The 19,310-nt window shown below is 35.9% G+C and overlaps 1 protein-coding gene across 1 annotated transcript in view; it reads left to right on the forward strand.

The window, feature by feature from the left end:
• Positions 1 to 5,215: 5,215 nt before the first annotated feature.
• LOC141393617 (non-lysosomal glucosylceramidase) overlaps positions 5,216 to 19,310 on the forward strand; it is a 596,987-nt gene continuing 582,892 nt past the window's right edge. The window contains exon 1 of the mRNA XM_073966887.1: positions 5,216 to 5,664. The gene's annotated coding sequence lies outside the window, so the exon portion shown is untranslated. The remainder of the gene's footprint in view (positions 5,665 to 19,310) is intronic.

Consider the following 19,310-nt stretch of genomic DNA (forward strand, 5'->3'; position numbering starts at 1 on the left):
ATTTCGGTTCATTTCCAAACAAGGTATGGTCGGACAATAACATTGTCGTCGTGTAATCTGTATAATTATCAAACGACACTGGTTGGTCATGTTTTCTTTCTTATCAACAATCATCTGATTGCAAAAATGATGGCGAAATTTCTTTGTTAAAATCCAACACCACTTCTGGTTACGCCTACACGAAACGACAAATTAGTACTAACTGACTCATGGCATTTTTAACCAAAAATGGCTAGAACTGCAAACAACAAAAACAACAAATTCTGATTTTTGTCTTCCTGCAACTGAATTTCACATGACATTGCCCTGTTCTTTTTAATCACTTTGCTTTCAATTAAAATCATTATAAAAATGTTTTCTTCCGAACTGCAGACATTATTAATAACATGCATCCATATGCATATCCTCTCTCTACCTTCTGTGTACCGCCAGCCGTTGCCATGTCCAACGGACAATTCATATTTCGTACATTATTTTCATATTAAAATTAATTTTTCTTTGTTTTTCCTACCATTTGTATGACAAGCTGCTGGACTACATATTGTCTTTATGTCTGCAGCTTGTTTTTTTGTTTCTTACAACAACCCCCTTTACGTGATGACATAAATGCTCACAAAACAAAATCTTAATTAAAATTCTAAGAAATTACAAAAGAAAGTCCAAGGCAAGCAAGCACTAGGTGGATTTTTTTAATTTCGCTTCGGGGAAGTATCGAAAGGCCTTTGATATTGTTTGATGTGTAATGACAATTATATTTTCCGTTATTTCGTTGTTCAATTAATGTCAAAATATTATTAAATATTCCGTCACAATTTATTCGAAGGTATCTTCTAATATATAAAAGACAATGTGTGTATGTTAGTATGTTTGTATGTTCCGAATAGACTCAAAAACGGCTAAACCGATTTTCTTGAAAATTGCAGATAAAGTACAGGGAACACCGGTGGTGAAAATAGGCTATATATTTTTTTGCATTTCGGAGGGGCCGGGGTACCTCCCCTATGCCCTATTTTTTAAAAACGCTATTTTAGCAAAACTGACAAACATATCGGAGAGAAAATTAATTTGCGAGACAATGGTTGTTGTGTCTCCGATCCTAGGTACTCATTTGGGGCCTAAAGGCCCGACCACGCCCACTTTTTAAAAAGCTTATATATCAAAAACTGCTTAAACGATTCTCTTGAAAATGTCAGAAAATCTACTGGGAGGACCCGTGGTGAAAATATGGTATATATTTTGTTGAATTTCGGAGGGGTTGTGGTACCTCCCCCATGCCCTATTTTTTAAAAGCGCTATTTTAACAAAGTTGACGAACGTATCGGAGAGAAATTTAATTTGCGAGACAATGGTTGTTGTGTCTCCGACCCTAGGTACTGATTTGGGGCATAAAGACCCGACCACGCCCACTTTTTTAAATAGCTTATATCTCAAAACTTGAAAATTTCAGAGAATCTACTGGGAGGACCCGTGGTGAAAATAGTTTATATATTTTGTTGAATTTCGGAGGGAGCTGGGAACCTCCCCCATGCCCTATTTTTTGGAGACGATATTTTAACTAAACTGAAGAACGTATCGGAGAGAAAAATAATTTGGGGACAATGGTGGGTGTGTCTCCGACCCTATGTACTCATTTGGGACCAGAACACGCCCACTTTCTAAGTATCTTATATATCCAAAACTACTAAACCGATTTTCTTGAAAATTTCACAGAATGGATAGGGATGACCCCTGGTGAAAATAGGCTATATATATTGTTAAATTCCTGAGAGGGCGGGGTACCTCCTGTCTTCCCCATTTTATTAAAACTCTGTCTTTTCAAAACCTACTAACGTATGGCTTAGAAAATAAGGTACTTATTTAGGGCTTAAAGACCCGACCATGCCCACATTTTTAAATATGTTATATCTCTGAAACTACTGAGCCGAATTTCTTTAAAATTTCAGAGAATTTACAGCGATGGCCATCATGAACACCCGTGGTGAAAATAGGCTATATATTTTTTTGAATTTTGGAGGGAACGGGGTACCTCCCCCATGCCATACTTATTTTAAAATCCTTTTAGCCGCCCATTTTTTAAATACGTTATATCTCCAAAACTTCTGAACCTATTTCCATGTCATTTTCAGATCATGTACAGGGATAGTCCCTGGTGGAAATATGCCATATAAACTTACGAACTTGTCCGTATCCCCAACGCTCGGTACATATTTTAGCCGTAAGACCCGACCACTTCCGATTTCTGAAATATGTTACAAATCAATGGAAATAGCAGATGTTATAAGGCAACATATCGATAGCTATAGCTTCATCAGGTATACATTATAAGAAGGTGCAAGGACTGGACATTCTATTGATTGAATTGCACACATGCAATATTAAATGGAAATTATCATATGGAACGAATGTACGATGACACATACAAATTCCCAAGAAGCTTTATAACGATTTTTGAAGGATTTAAGAGCAATTCATGTTTAGATTTCAGACAAACACTGTCAGTTATACTATGATGAAGCAGATGAAATAAATGCATGTCATAAGTTAACATACCGCAAAATTTCATATAGACACCATCATTTCTGAAGATGTTTTATTTATAGTCACTTGCAGATCCCGACTAATTTGCGAGAAAAATATAATTTTCTTAAGAAAAGGTAACATAAAACTGTTTCAAGGGCCAGCAACGCGGACCGGGCCGGCTAGTATTTTATAAATATACGAATATTCTTATGTACATAGGTAGAAGTCAACACATTTTTTTATTTTAGAAATTCTGTATTGGTATTTTCATTACATTTTCACCTTGCGTGGATCCCAGTTCTCCCCTACATTTCCTCCAACGAACTATGTTTGGTTACTTTGGTAGATAAAGTGGCCAAGTGGGCTCCTATATATTCAGGGCCATACAAGAGGTTTTTTACAGTAAGAAGACCAATAAAGAGGTATACTATAGCTAGATATTCTGAAAGAAAAAGCTTCATAATATAAACGAAATCTTACGTTCCATCAATGAAATTTGTCATTGATTTTCAACCAACGTAGAGCTTCAATGAATAAACGAAAAAAGTTTCATTGAAGTAAAATTAACGAATTTCTTCATTAATGCAATGAAACTTCTTCATTTATGCAAGGAAACTTTTTCATTAATACAATGGAACTTCTTCATTGATGCAATGGAACTTCTTCATTAATGCAATGAAACCACTTCATGAATGCAGTGAATCTTTTTCATTAATGCAATAAATTAATATAATATTAATATAATGTAATAGTTTTGACCATGGATACAACACGTAATTTTTAATTCCTCAGGTATAAACTACATACATTAATGATACCATTGGGCGTTGTCATCTGTAATTAAAATTGAAAGAATAATATTATTGTCTATATTCGAAATCGAAGGGTTTCCTGCCACAAACTGAGCGACAAATGAATCGTTTTCAATTCATTTTCGTGTGTCGTTATCGAACAAAATATCCGCAAAACTATCGAGAAACATTTGAAAACTATATCGTTTTCGATAGCAATGGTATGGTGGGTTTGCATAAGGTTAAAAATTCGGTCGGGAACTACTGCCGCTCACATTGTGAAGAAAATGTATAAGCACAGTGGTCGAAAATTTGCCCCAAGTCAAACCGTCACTCACCATTTAGTTCATTGCCTGATTGAATGCAAAGGTCACATTAACCTGTTGCGCATTCTGATTCATTCATTTGAATATCAAGTTTATTCACTTCTAAAACAAAGTTATATATCAGTGGCAACAAAAATTATAACTTAATTTCGCATTGACCTCACAAAGAAATTATACTCTCTACTGCACGTGAACTGGCTTATGAAGAGCACTGCCCAGTTTTGTCATGACAACAAATCATTTTTCTTTTAAATAAATTAAAATATTTCACGTGGAACTTAATTTAGAGATAATTTACAAGCAACAGAGAAAACAAAAGAAAAATACCGGCAATGAAGTGGAGGAGAATGCATCCCTTCCGGTAGCCTAACTGGGAGTGTCCGTCTTAAAGTCACACACCAGAAGATTGTCCCATCAAAAAATCGAACTAATGAATCATTTTATCTTTGCTTGTTTTCCAAGTCATTGACCGTTACGCTTGATGGCAAAATTTCGCACCAAACAGCAACAAAACTGAAACACAAATTCAAAACCTAACTGTTGCCGCCTGCCTCATAGCTGCTCTAGCTAGCTGTAACATATGCGTGTTATACGTTGTTTTATTATTGTTATTTTGTCCATTCCATTTTTATTACGGTTTTTGTTGTTGCTGTTTTTACTTCACTTTATGTTCATTCAGCAATTTCACGTGAGTTTCTAACTTTTCATGTTATTTTTCGCGCTACACTGGAATTCTGCATTTTAAAACAAGGAAATTTTTTATTTGATCATTAAAAAAACTTTGTTGTTGTTGTTGTGGCCGGCAATTCATTCAATTGTTGCTGATTTAAATGAAATTTTTTAATTTTTCAAAATCAACAACAATAAAAATGAGCTAGGCAAAAAAATACTAAAAACCATTTACATAAATTTTATTAATTGTTAAAACGGTTCAAAAGAGAAAACATGATTAAACATGCAATTCAATTCATTTATGGAAATGTGCTATGAAAATCCAACTTAAGGGGAAAACTAAACGGAAATGATAAAATTTCTTTTTTATTATCTGCAACAATTGAAGAGACAGACGGTAAGAGGGCAGCAGATATGAACATCCTACAAGCTTAAAAATGTCGAATCACAATGGAGAAATTAAATTAATATGTCAGGAAACAGAAAAGGGTCATGATCATTATTGTATGATTACATTTTCCCGCAAATACATATATTTTCCTCGAAAATACGAGGAAAAAGAATGAAGAATTTGTTGTAGTGTAGCTCGAACCGGTTAAAATTTCCTTGCATAATTTTGAACCCTCGACTTCTATGTATAAGAAAGGAATATTTAAACTAATATGGATGCCAAGGAGATCTGCCTAACCCTTTAATACCCATACCCCATAAATATTAAGATACCTGAAGAATACTTTACTCCAATAAAGCCCTTATAGTTTTAATTGTTTTATTTATTATTTATTTTTTTTTTTCCTGAACATTAACATTAACACGCCAAACCCCTAAAAATCGCTAAATTGGGCATCACTCTAATTACTCTCACTCTGTTCTAATCCATGTCATCCATCAATCTCTTTGTTATTTAATCAGTTTGCGCATTCATTCATTTCGGCTGGTTGTGATTTTAGTTCCTTCCCAAAGAAAATAATTAAATCGTCAGTTAAAAACGAAATGTTTCTAAATAAAATACTTGCAAAATGTTAAACATTATGTGCTGAGTGAAATTAACAACTAATAGTTAATAGCTACGTGTAAATTTACAATTTAATTAATCAATTTGCAGTGGAATTTTGTGGTGCCTCATAAAAAATTCATTTGCATTGTTGTCATTTGTTGTGATTTTTGTTTTCGTGTTTCGCGTCGATCTTTAACATTCGTGCGTAATGTAAACAAGTGAGATTGTCTCATAGAAGTGGAGTGTGAGAGACATTGAGTTGTTGGAAATTAAATGGGGAGAAAATGCATTTCAAAGACCATTGAGGATGCAAAGGGAATCAATGGCATAAAATTTATGCCATAAATTGTAAATAAATGTAGGTAAGAATGTTTTGTTGAAGATACAAAAAAAAAAAAATACTGTAGTGAAAAACTATTAAGACCTACTATTTTAATTAAATAAGTAAACATTTCTGTAAAAAATTAAAAACAACACTGTGTAAATGCGTTTTTGGGGGGGTGGAAAATTCCTTTTGGATATAAAAGCCCTTGGTGGGTATGTTAAGAATCTAAAAGGAAAAATAAAATAATTTTGGCGATGAAATTTTTATCCCGGAAGGAAAGTTATGCCATAGGTCAACTTCAAGGTAGAGTTAATTTCGCTATAACACAGAAGCACAGCCGACCAAGAAGAGGGCACACAAAATTCTCAATATTTGCAACTTTTGACAGTGTGTTAGTAACGTTGTATGCACGCATGCTGCAAAACACAAACAAATCAAAACATTTGTGTGCTCTTTCGTTGCGTTCAGGTCGTGTGTGTGTGAATTGCCGAAAAACGTCGTAACTTTAACAATATCAAAGCACGACATTGCTCAGAAGTTTGACCTATGGTATAACTGTCCTTCCGGGTTCGTAATGTTATCTTCATTGACTTTCATCGCCAAAATTATTTTTCGCCCATCGTTTTTCATCTTCATATTTGCGCGTAGTGATATTTTTCCTTAACAACGGTTCAAGAAAATGGGTTTTTTGTTCTACCACTGCCAATTACCTTAGTTTTACTCACCTAATTAACTTCATATGGTTTACAATTCTGTATGCATTTTAATGGTATACAGAAAACTAATTTCTATTTTTAACAAAAAAAGGGAACGTTTTTATACCCTACACAACACATGGTGTGCCTTAACAAATTTAAATGGAAGGTGCTTACACCTCGGAAGTTTTTGCTGATTCTGAAACTACAATGCTCATAGATAAGAAATATCAAGAAACAAAAAAAATCGCCGGAGGGATTTTAAAATAAATCGCGATTTAAGTTCACATTTTTAGGGGTTCTTTAGGTTTTCACGATTTAGCTTGGAAACCGCGAGTTTTATGAAAATGGGTCTAAAGAAAATGTTGTAGCAGAGAAAATTCTCCACCAGATTGGCCTTTATGATATTTTCTTAGGTTTTACCGTTTTTGAGATATGGAAGTTCAAATTGGGACAATGCACTGACTGTATAGTCCCCTTATAAAACAATATTATGCACAGTGCCCCTTAACTAACTTTTAATGGAAACCGCTTACACATGGGATGTTTTTGCGGATTCTGAAACAGCAATGTTCATAGATAAGAAAAATAAAAAAAACAGAAAAAATCGCCGGAGGGATTTTTAAATAAATCGCGATCAAATTCACAATTTTAGTGTTTTTTAGGTTTTCACGATTTTGCTTGCTCCACAAAATTGACCTTTATGATATTTTCGTAGGTTTTACCGTTTTTGAGATATATAGGTTCAATTCAAATTTTTAGGTTTTTATCTTAAATCTTCACGATTTTGCTTGAAAACCGCAAGTCATATGAAAATGGGACTAAAGAAAATGTTGAAGCTCTACATTCTCTACAAGATAGGTTGATTTATTTTTTCCTAGGTTGTACCATTTTCAAGATATATAAGTTTAATTTGAGAAATTGCAGTAATGACATTGTTTTATAAGGGGACTATACAGTCAGTGCATTGTCCCAATTTGAACTTCCATATCTCAAAAACGGTAAAACCTACGAAGATATCATAAAGGCCAATCTTGTGGAGAATTTTCCCTGCTACAACATTTTCTTTGACCCATTTTCATAAAACTCGCGGTTTTCAAGCTAAATCTTGAAAACCTAAAGAACCCCTAAAAATGTGAATTTAAATCGCGATTTATTTTAAAATCCCTCCGGCGATTTTTTTTGTTTCTTGATATTTCTCATCTATGAGCATTGTAGTTTCAGAATCAGCAAAAACTTCCGAGGTGTAAGCACCTTCCATTTAAATTTGTTAAGGCACACCGTGCACATTGTTGTAAGGGATATTATGTGTTTGTGCATGTGTATGGATCATGCAAAAGGAAACGCGATAGACCTTTGGTTACTTACTTACTTACTAAGCTGGCCCATTACAGAACATTTGTTCCATAGGCCGAACTAAGAAAAGATCTCCATTTCTCTCTATTTGTTGCTTTCCACTCTGGAATACCGCGCCTTTACATCTCTTAATCCACTTGTTTGCACCATATATTCCTTGGCCTGCCAATTCTGCGTGCACGGCCAATCGGTCCGTATTTATACGCCTATTTAGCGGGTTCATCTTCGCTCATTCTTATGATATGGCCTAGCCAACGCAATCGCTGCATCTCGATACGTTTAACTATATTGATGTCGTTGTATAGCAGGTACAGCTCGTGGTTCATACGACGTCGATATTCACCGTCAACGCAGATTGGTCCGTAGATCTTTCGAAGAATTTTTCTTTCAAAACACCAAGCACTGTCATGTCTGCTTGCGCAAGTTCCCAGGCTGCTGAGCCATACATCAGCACGGGTAGTATCAGTGTTTTGTAGAGCGTTATGTTTGTTTGACGAGATGTGGCTTTGTTTTTGAAGTGCTTACTTAAGCCAAAGTAGCATCTGTTAGCCAATACAATTCTTCTTTTTATTTCACAACTGATGTCGTTTTTTGTGTTTACGGCGGTGCCGAGGTATACGAAGTCTTTTACTGCCTCAAAATTATAGAAACCAACTTCTAAAGTTGGTTCGATCTCAATGGACGCATTGCGCGTCGACACCATCAACTTGGTCTACTCACCGTTTACCGCCAGACCCACTTTAGAAGATTCTCCCTCGACATTCATAAAGGTATCTGTAACTTCTTTTACTAATCGTCCCATGATGTCCATATCATCAGCATAAGCAAGTAACATGTGGCTATTGGTGTAGATTTTGCCACTTCTTTTGACGTTTGCATCTTCTCCAGCAGGATGTTGTAGAGATCACACGAAAGGCTGTATCCTTGTCTGAAACCTCTTTTTTTACAAAACTCTTCGGAGAGGTTCTTTCCTATTTTAACTGAGAATCTCGCGGCAGTTAAAGTAATTTTACAAAGCCGGATGAGCTTTGCCGGGATACCAAATTCAGACATGGCATACCTTTGAACGCAGCGGGCTGTCGAAGGCTGCTTTATTATCGAAAAAAGGTGGTAGGTGTCGATCTGCATCTCTTGGGTCTTCTCCAGGATTTGCCGCAGGGTAAATATCTGGTCAATGGTGGACTTGCCAGGTCTAAAGCCGCATTAGTATGGTCCAATTATCTCGTTGACCATAGGCTTTAGTCGTTCGCACAATATCCCTGACACGATCTTGTAGGCAATAGGGAGTAGACTTATGCCCCTATAGTTAGAGCATACAGTCTTATCTCCCTTCTTGTGGACTGGGCACAGGATACTCAGGTTCCAATCGTCAGGTACTCGTTCTTCCTGCCAGATGGTGCTAACTAGCTGATGAATACACCTTATCAGCGTGTAGCCTCCGGTTTTGAACAGCTCGGCTGGTAGGCCATCAGCTCCTGCTCCCTTATTATTCTTTAGCCGGTTTATTGCTGTCTTTGCCACATCTTGGCTGGCCGGTATAGATTCAATACCATCTTCTGCGATTGGGTCTGTGGTATCTTCGTCGACTTCGCTACTATTGGATACCAACAGTTTGGAAAAATGCTCTTTCCATATCCTTAGCACACTATTTGTATCAGCTACCAGATTACCTTGCTGATTTTTACAGGAGGATTTGCCAGTTCCAAAGCCATCAGTTTGATGTTTCACTCTTTGTTAGAATTTTCGGACGTCATTCTGTCTACTGTACATCTCGATTTGTTCACACTCCCGCTTTTCCATCTCTCTATTTTTCCTGCGGAAAATACGTTTCTCCTCTCTCCTTTTCTCCCGATACCTCTCTCGAGGGCTATGCTACTGATTGTAGAGTAGCCCTGTATGCCGCATTTTTCTCTTCGGTAGCAGAACGACACTCCGGGTGGAATGGAATATGCTGCGGCTATCTGTTGTGATTGCGACTTATCGACATCTAACTTTCGTGTTGTGTCTGTTCGTACTTTATTTGCTACGTTTAATCTGGTGAGTACCTTTGCTGCAACAAGTTGGTGGTCGGAGTCAATGTTTGCTCCTCGGAACGAACGTACATCCAACACGCTCGATGAATATCTTCCATCTACCACAACGTGATCAATTCGATTTCTTGTTTTTTGATCTGGAGACAGCCAGTTGCCCTTATGAATAGGTCTGTCTGGTTACCCTAAAATTTGTAACAATTTGTACCAATTGTTGCTGGAAGCCGTCTGTTAACACAAAAAGCCAGCAAAAGAGATCGAATCGAGAGGGACATTTTGACAGTTCTTTACTGAGAGTTTGCAAATTCTTGCTGGACAAATTTCTTTTAGCACGCACTTGTAACTTTTCTTCTTCTTGAAAACAATCAATCAGCTGTTTTTAATTATTCGGTGATTTATGTTTGTGTAAATTAAAATCAATTTTATTGTGGAAATAGCAAGCCTAATTGTATTGTTTCTTCGGAGAACAAAGTTGCAATGTGGAAAGATTCCTTCTTTGCGTCATTATACCCTCCAGCATATGGAGGGTATAATTAAATTTGTCATTCCGTTTGTAACACATCGAAATATTCGTCGGAGACTCTATAAAGTATATATATTATTGATCAGTATAAAATTCTATGTCGATTTGACAATGTCCGTCTGTCCGTCCGTCTGTCTGTCTGTTGAAATCAAGATACAACTCGCAATTTTAAAGATAGAGAGTCAAATTTTGGTACAGAAGTTTTCATTACTTGCAGGATGGTTGGTATTTAAAATGGGATATATCGGTCCACGTTTTGATATAGCCCCCATAGAACGGTACCTCCCGATTTTCGGTATTTTTAAGGTTTTAGCTTCATTATCCTACCAAAATTACTGAAATTTGGTACGTAGTCTCCTTTAGGGGTATAAAACTTTCCCCCAGAATTTTGTCGGTATCGGTCCACACCTTCATATAGCCCTCATAGAACGGTACCTCCCGATTTTCGGTATTTTTAACATTGTGGCGTCAATATTCCACCGAAATGGCTGAAATTTGGTATTTAGACTTCGTTTGGGGGTACTCAAACTTCCACTTTAAATTTGTCGGTATAGGTCCACGTTTCGATATAGCCCCCATAGAACGGTACCTCCCGATTTTCGTAATACTGAACCGAAATAGCTGAAATTCGTTATTTCGTCTTCCAAGAGTTATAAAATATTCCAGAAGAGTATTATCAGTATAGGTCCAGGTCTTCCTATATCCCCATAGAAGCGTTCTTCTTGATTTTCGGTATTTTTTAAGTGTTAGCCACATTCTCTTACCGAAATATAGGAAATTTGGTATTTTGTCTTTTTTGAGCCTAAAAACTTGCCGTCAGAAATTTATGGGTATAGATCGACGTTTTGAAATAGCCCCCATAGAATGGTGCCTTACATGGTTTTTCCGAAATTGCTGAAATTTAGTATTAAGTCTTCTTCATACACAAAAGGAAACTAATTATTACATTTTACTTCAATACAACTTGTGGTGGAGGGTATAACAAGTTCGGCCCGGCCGAACTAAACGCCGTTCTTACTTGTTTTCTTTTTAATTTGAATAAAATACAAGATTTTTGCTTCCTTTTTTCCTTTATAGGCGGACAAATTGTTCTGTTTTGGCAAGTCAGCTGATCGCTTGCTGGTTTTTGCTGGGAAGGTGTCTGTTTACTTTTTAAAATTTTCTTGCAAAAGAGAATAAAAACTACTTACTCTCTGAGAAAGTTCTTGCTGGACAATTCTTGCTGGAAAAGTAACCAGACAGACCTAATATCGAGATACTTAAATCTGGTACAGCTAACTACCATGTTTTTTGCCGCTGCGAAGGCTATCAACCTCATTCCATTGTCAGATTTTTCTCCATGGAGACTACATTTCCCGACTGATGGGCCAAAGATATTCTTCTTTCCAATTTTGGCATTAAAATCTCCTAGAATAATTTTAATGTCATGGGCAGGGCAACGATCATAATTTTCTTCTAAGCGCTCGTAAAATATATCCTTGGTCTGTTCGCCCTTTTCTTCAGTGGGAGCATGAGCGCAACTAAAGCTGATGTTGAAGAATTTTTGTTTTATCTTTCATTCCCTAGGGTAGAGCTGGAGACCAGATGTTTTTACCTCCTAACAACCAAATCAAGCTCATGCTGACACAATGTATTGTAGGTGCCATGACATATAATACTGTGCGTCACCTTTAGGAGTTGTTGTGACGCCTTTCCCAATCCATTGTATTTCCTGTATGACATTGAAATCGGCCTTGTATTTTCAAGTACCGCCAGTGCGTAAACTGCACCCTTTTATAAAGAGTACCAATATTCCGAGCGCAGATTCGCAGATCGTGCTTCTTAAAACTTTTGCGGGGATCTTCAACTTCTTAGTATGTTGCTTTTTGTATGGGTTTCTAGCCCAACCCAAGTTTTTAACGTTCTTATGTATGAACGGGCGGCACATGTTAGCTTGCTAATTTAACGGGTGTTAAAGGCAGCTCCACAGGTGTCCCAATATTTACGCGATATTTATTCTGCTTACACCTCTGGGACTACAGGTTTTAGTAGCCTTTTTGGTATTATATATCTCACGGTAAGGGCCGAAAGTTCAGAAACCCCATCTAATTGGTAGGTTATACTATACGAATACAAAAAATGGGGAGTTTGGTCAATGCATTGGACTCGACGTTAGAAACCCCTAGTATCAGGTAATCAATATCAAAAGACGTTTATGATCACAGGTGGCACGTTGACAACATGCATGTTCCAACTAATGTCCACAGGTTATTGGAATCCTTGAATAAAACCATCGCTATTACAAAAATACTTTAAATATTAAATCATATCCCTAAGCTGATGCATTTTTCAACTACTATTAAGATATTCGACTATCTGTACGATTTTCATAAAACGACTGAATGTAAAATCATAATGACATGCATTAACAACTACATCCAAAATCCAATCGTTTCAAATAGTTTGCTTTCACAATTTTTCCATATCAAAAGAATGTCTAAATTCTCTTCCATATGCTAAAAATTGTTTTCCCATTCAAATCAGTTAATAAAAATTAATATTAAATTCACTTTGTCTCCAAGCTGTACTCTGCTAAGAAACAACAAAAAACTTGGTAAGTGTCACGTACCATCGTTTTTTTTTTTTTTGGCAAGGAGAATTTTCTCCTTTTTCTTTCCATTTTTTTTTGGAAAAATGTCTGCATTTTCATAGTTGACTTTTTGGTTGTGTATCTCATACTTTACACTTTGTAAATATTTGAAGAGTAGAAAGCAAGAAAGGCGCAACAAAATCAGACAAAATAACTTCAAAAATGTGTCTACTCCACAAAACAACCCCCTGCCAAATAAAAAGCTATAGACAGATTTTGTCTCTTCCTCACCACGGAAGCAACAATAAACAAACGCATCAATGATGTTGGATGCTGCTGGATACTGCTGATGGCGATGATGAGTCATACGGCCGTTTTGTATTCCAATTCCATGAAGCTACACACAATGTAAAGTGAATGTTGGCATTATTCTTTTTGTCTGTTTTTTTTTGGTATTGTCTCAGTCGTCGCACTCACACTGACACACACAATATACCAAATATCGACATAAACGTCACGGGGAATCTTTGCTCAAAGTCATCCATGGAGTGAATCCAACAACAGTCGGCCAGGCAGACAGGCCATCCATCTATACATGGGATTGTTTGCACTTCTCAAATGGCCTTTTTGCTCTGTTTGTGTGCGTGTTTGGAATTCTTCCGCTTCCGTTAAATGTCGAAAGGCTCCCGTCGCACTTGGTTATTGTTGTTTTTGTGTATCTCTAAATATGCTTACTAAGTTTCATGGTAATATTTTCTTGTGTGTGTGTGAGACGGTTGGATGTTTGTTTGTATACTCTTCGGCTATGCCTTTGTACCAGTGTTATACTAGTATTTCCAAAAAACAAGAAAACTGGAGGAGGTATTTTTTCTGTTTGGTTTTAGATAGAAACGAAGCGTAGAAAAAATGAAAGCCTTTAAAGCTGTACAGTGGTAAGTATTCGAATAGAAATTGAAATCAAGAAGAATTTTGAGAACTATCACATTGTTCAATTTAATGGATAAAGTTATCCACGTTTGTGAATAAGGTTATCCGCGTGGATAAAATTATCCACGTTTGTGGATAAAGTTATCAATGTTTGTGGATAGAGTTACCCACCCTATATACGCTTCTGGATAATGATAAGGCTGCACAGTGGTTAATATTTGAGTTGAAGTGCAAACGAAGATGATTTTTGACAGATCTTCCACGGAAAAAACGAGAAATTAGGTTTTCGGGATATCTAGGGAAACTACGACTCTTGTGGGTAAAATTAGCTTTGTTCCATATCCTGCAAGATTCCACATGCCAGTGGTTAAAACTATCCACGTTTGTGGGTAAAATTACCATCGTATGCGAAGGAAGCTATCCACGTTTGTGGAGAAAATTATCAACGTTTGCGGAGGAACCTACCCACGTTCCTTTTTGTATAAAGTCATCCAACTTTTTGGATAAAGTTATCCACGTTTGCGGATAAAGTTATCCACATTTGTGGGTAAAGATATTCACGTTTGTGGATAAAGTTATCAATGTTTGCTTATAAACTTATCGATGATTGTGGATAAAGTTATCCACGTATGAGGATAAAATTATCCACGTATGTGGATAAAATTATCCACGTATGTGGATAAAATTATCCACGTATGTGGATAAAGTTATCCATGTTTGTAGATAAATATATTCACGTTCGTGAGTAAAATTATCCACGTTTATTAATAAAATTGTCCACGTTTTTGGATAAAATTATCCAAGTGTGCGGATGAAATTATCCACGTGAGCGGATAAAATTATCCACATTTGTGGATAAAATTATCCACATTTGTGGATAAAATTATCCACGTATATGGATAAAATTATCCACGTATATGGATAAAATTATCCACGTATGTGGATAAAGTTATCTACGTATGTGGATAAAGTTATCCATGTTTGTAGATCAAGATATTCATGTTCGTGGATAAAAATATCCAGTTTATTAATAAAATTATCCACAATTGTAGATAAAATTGTCCTCGTTTTTTGATAAAATTATCCACGTTTGTTCATAAACTTGTATAAAATAATCCCCGTTTGCGGCTTAAATTATCCACGTTTGTGGATAAAATTATCCAGGCTTGTGGATAAAATTATCCACGTTTGTGGATAAAGTTATCCACGTTTGTGGGTAAAGTTAGTGGATGAAGTTATCCAAGTTATGTAGATAAAATTATCCACGTCTGTGGATAAAATTATCCACGTCTGTTGATAAAATTATCCTCGTTTGTTTATAAAATTATCCACGTTTTTTTACAAATTTATCCACGATTGTGGATAAAATTATCCACGTCTGTGGATAAATTTATCCTCGCTTGTGGAAAAAATTATTCACGTCTGTGGATAAAATTATCCACGTCTGTGGATAAAATTTTCCACGTCTGTGGATAAAATTTTCCACGTCTGTGGATAAAATTATCCACGTCTGTTGATAAAATTATCCACGTTTGTTTACAAATTCATCCACGCTTGTGGATAAATTTATCCTCGCTTGTAGATAAAATTATCCACGTTTGTGGATAAAAATATCCACGTTTTGTGGATAAAAGGGGAAGCTACCCACGTTGCTTTTTGCATTAAGTTATCCACGTTTGTGGATAAAGTTATCCATGTTTGTTTGTAAACTTATAGACGATTGTGGATAAAGTTATCCACATTTGTGGATAAAATTATCCACATTGTATGGGGATAAAATTATCCACGTATGAGGATAAAATTATCCACGTATGTGGATAAAATTATCCACGTATGTGGATAAATTTATTCATGTTTGTAGATAAAGATATTCACGTCCGGGGACAAAATTATCCGCGTTTATTAATAAAATTGTCCACGTTTGTGGATAAAATTATCCAAGTGTGCGGATGAAATTATCCACGTGAGCGGAAAAAATTATCCACAATTGTGGATAAAATTACTCTCGTATGTGGATAAAATTATCCACGTTTTTGAATAAAATTATCCACGTTTGTGGATAAAATTATCCAGGCTTGTGGATAAAATTATCCACGTATGTGGATAAAATTATCAACGTTTATGGATAAAGTTATCAACGTTTGTGAGTAAAGTTATCCACGTTTGTGGATGAAGTTATCCACATTATGTAGATAAAATTATCCACGTCTGTGGATAAAATTATCCACGTCTGTTGATAAAATTATCCACGTTTGTGGATAAAATTATCCACGTTTGTTTAGAAATGTATCCACGCTTGTGGATAAATTTATCTTCGCTTGTGGATAAATTCATCCACGTTTGTGAATAAAAGTATCCAATTTTGTTTATTAAATTATCCACGTTTGTGGATAAAATTATCCACGTTTTGTGGCTAAAATTATTCACGTTTTGTGGACAAAATTATCCACGATTTGTGGATAAAATTATCAACGTTTGCGGAGGAAGCTACCCACGTTACTTTTTGGATAAAGTTATCCACTTTTGTGGATAATGTTATCCACATTTGTGGACAATGTTATTCACATTTGTGGATAAAGCTATCCACATTTGTGGATAATGACATTCACGTCTGTGCGTAATGTTATCCACATTTGTGGATAAAGATATTCACGTTTGTGGATAAAGTTATCCATGTTTGTTTATAAACTTATCGACGATTGTGGATAAAGTTATCCACGTATGAGGAAAAATTATCCACGTATATTAATAAAATTGTCCGCGTTTGTGGATAAAATTATCCACGTTTATTAATAAAATTGTCCACGTTTTTGGATAAAATTATCCACGTTTTTGGATAAAATTATCCACGTTTGTCCATAAACTTATTCATGTTTGGGGATAAAATTATCCACGTTTTGTGGAAAAAATTAGCCACGTTTGTAGATAAAATTATCCACATCTGTGGATAAAATTATCCACGTTTTGTGGATAAAATTACCCACGTTTTGTGTATAAAATTATTCACGTTTGTTTTTAAAATTATCCACGTTTGTTTATAAATGTATCCACGCTTGTGGATAACATTATCCACGTTTTGTGGATAACATTATCCACGTTTTGTGGATAAAATTAGCCACGTTTGTGGAAAAAATTATCCACGTTTGTTTATAAAATTATCCACGCTTGTCGATAAAATTATCCACGTTTGTGGATAAAACTATCCACTCTTGTTTATAAAATTATCCACGTTTGTGGATAAAATTATCCAGATTATCTACGTGTTTGGATAAAATTAACCATGTTATCTACGTTTTAGGATACATTTTTCCACGTTTGTTATCATAGTTGTGGATAAATTTATCAACTTTGGTCGATACAGTTATCTACGTTTATGGATTTTGGATACAATTATGCATGTTTGGACTGTGGTTAAAATCCGTATGCGTTTCTGTTTTGTTCATTTCCTTGACACTGCTGCCCGTTTATTGCTTCAGCGCTTATGTTTTGATATACAATTTATGTTCTCTCTCTCTTCTTTTCTTTCTCTGGGTGTCAGACACAATTTGTTGGTCTAATTAGACAAGTGAAATAATGTTGTTTATGGTGGCTGTTGTTGGAGCCATAACATTCACTCATCCATGGTGGGGATAACATCCATGAAGTTGGTGTATTGGCAGTCGTATTTTGTGTACGTGCGTGCCTTTGGCATCCATCTGATGCGCCACACAAATCTCGCCAAGGTGATTGTACATACACTTTGTCCTTGTTACGCTCACAGAGTCTGCTGCTAGGTAGCGCTCAAAACAATAACAAAAACAACAAGCAACAATTGTTTATCGATTTGTTTGTTGGATTATTTACAGAAAGATTTTATGGAGCTTTTCATTTCATTATTTTAAGAGGTTGGATTGTCTATAAATGAGGATATACAAAAGAGGCTTAACGTAACATTTAGGCAATTTAAAAGCAGTTTTAGTTCCATCATTATCATCACATCCCTTTAAGGCATTTGTGGTGGGTGGCACACAGCAGCACAACATTACTCATCGTAGAACAGATGTCATTTTTAGCTAAATTGAGGTAGGGATTTAAAAACTACTTACACAAATTGTATATGGTATGTACTATATATATATTGTAGTGTATATTGCGGGGTGTATTCTCGTCTCGTAATGGTCAGACGGTGAGACGAAGAGACTGGATTTTATTTTAGTTATTCTGATGTGCCACAGCATGTTTTGGTTGCCAAGTTGACATTGGACATTAAAATGAATTTGACAATCTTCCAACAAAATTTAAATGACAGAATGAGAGTGAGCATTTCATCAGTAAATCTAAGATTGAAATGGTGATAATCCTACAAGGACATCCGGTTTCTTGACTTTTAATGGCATTTAATGTAATGAGAATTTGTGGTCATTAGGAGATGAAAGTTAGGAAAATAGACATGGCGTAGCAATATTTTTAAATATGTTTGAAAGTAGTATCAGAGGCGTAGCGATCGCTGAACCAAGAGATATTGCCACCGTAAAAAGGGATGATAGGAGTGTGCAATAATTCACCTGACATATCCATTGACTAACCTGGTCTGACGTATGATGTGACTTGGCAACTGGTCATTACCCTATCATTATCTCCATAACAACACCACCCGACTTCATAATCTGTGATCGCCGTACTTTCCTTAAGCGTGGGTACGCCAATTGGCAAGGACTCAGAGAATTCACCCACCATCCGTGGCAGCAGAACAACAGCTGCGTAGACAAACAAGAGTTGGTTTGGAGCAACGATGATCTGTTTATTTAGTGCAGACCGCCTCGATTCACACTGGGTTGGGATTGATAGCGTAACGCAAAATATCTGCACAGCATTCAATATCGGTCCGCATGATATGCTGCACCTGTTAAACTGCCCTGTCAAATAAACTAAGGACAGGTTTACACGATAACTAAGGAAAGTAATGGCTCCCATAATTAGATCCAGTTCCAAGATGGATGTCAGTCCATTCCTTCAGGAACTTCCTCCGCAAAAATTCAACAGTTTAAGGCTAGTTCACGGATGGCACTGAAATGTTAATATCGGTTAGTCATTGTTTGGTATGGGAAGCCAACAACTCTGGAAATATGGACCCTTAAATGTCGCAATATTTAGCGCAACTCCTTCAAAAACTCTCTCACTGAAGTTTTTAGTTTGTTTTTATAGCTATTACAACACAATACATTTATTCTCCATACTTCTTTCCATAATGGCTCGAATGTTTCAAAAACTCCCCTAGTCGAATAAATAGCCCCACTGTTTAGGATACCTATACCACAAACGCCTAACGCTGGAGCCTTCCAACTATGATAATGCTAATTATTTTTAAAATTTAGGCGCTGTTCATAATGCATTCAGGTCCATCATGCCTTTTGTCTATAGACGGGGCTTCTATCTATAGGAGAGCTCTTTAAAGGGCTTATATCTGTAGAATGCCCCTTATAAAGGGAATTTTGTCAATAGAAATGGGCTTTTGTCTATCGAATACGAGTATACATCTAATAAGTATGAATTTATTTAAAAATATATTTTAATAAGTTTGGAGTTTTTTAAAAATATTT

Source organism: Musca autumnalis, unplaced genomic scaffold (assembly GCF_047663935.1).
Source record: "Musca autumnalis isolate F117 unplaced genomic scaffold, ASM4766393v1 scaffold_2, whole genome shotgun sequence".
Taxonomy (NCBI): domain Eukaryota; kingdom Metazoa; phylum Arthropoda; class Insecta; order Diptera; family Muscidae; genus Musca; species Musca autumnalis.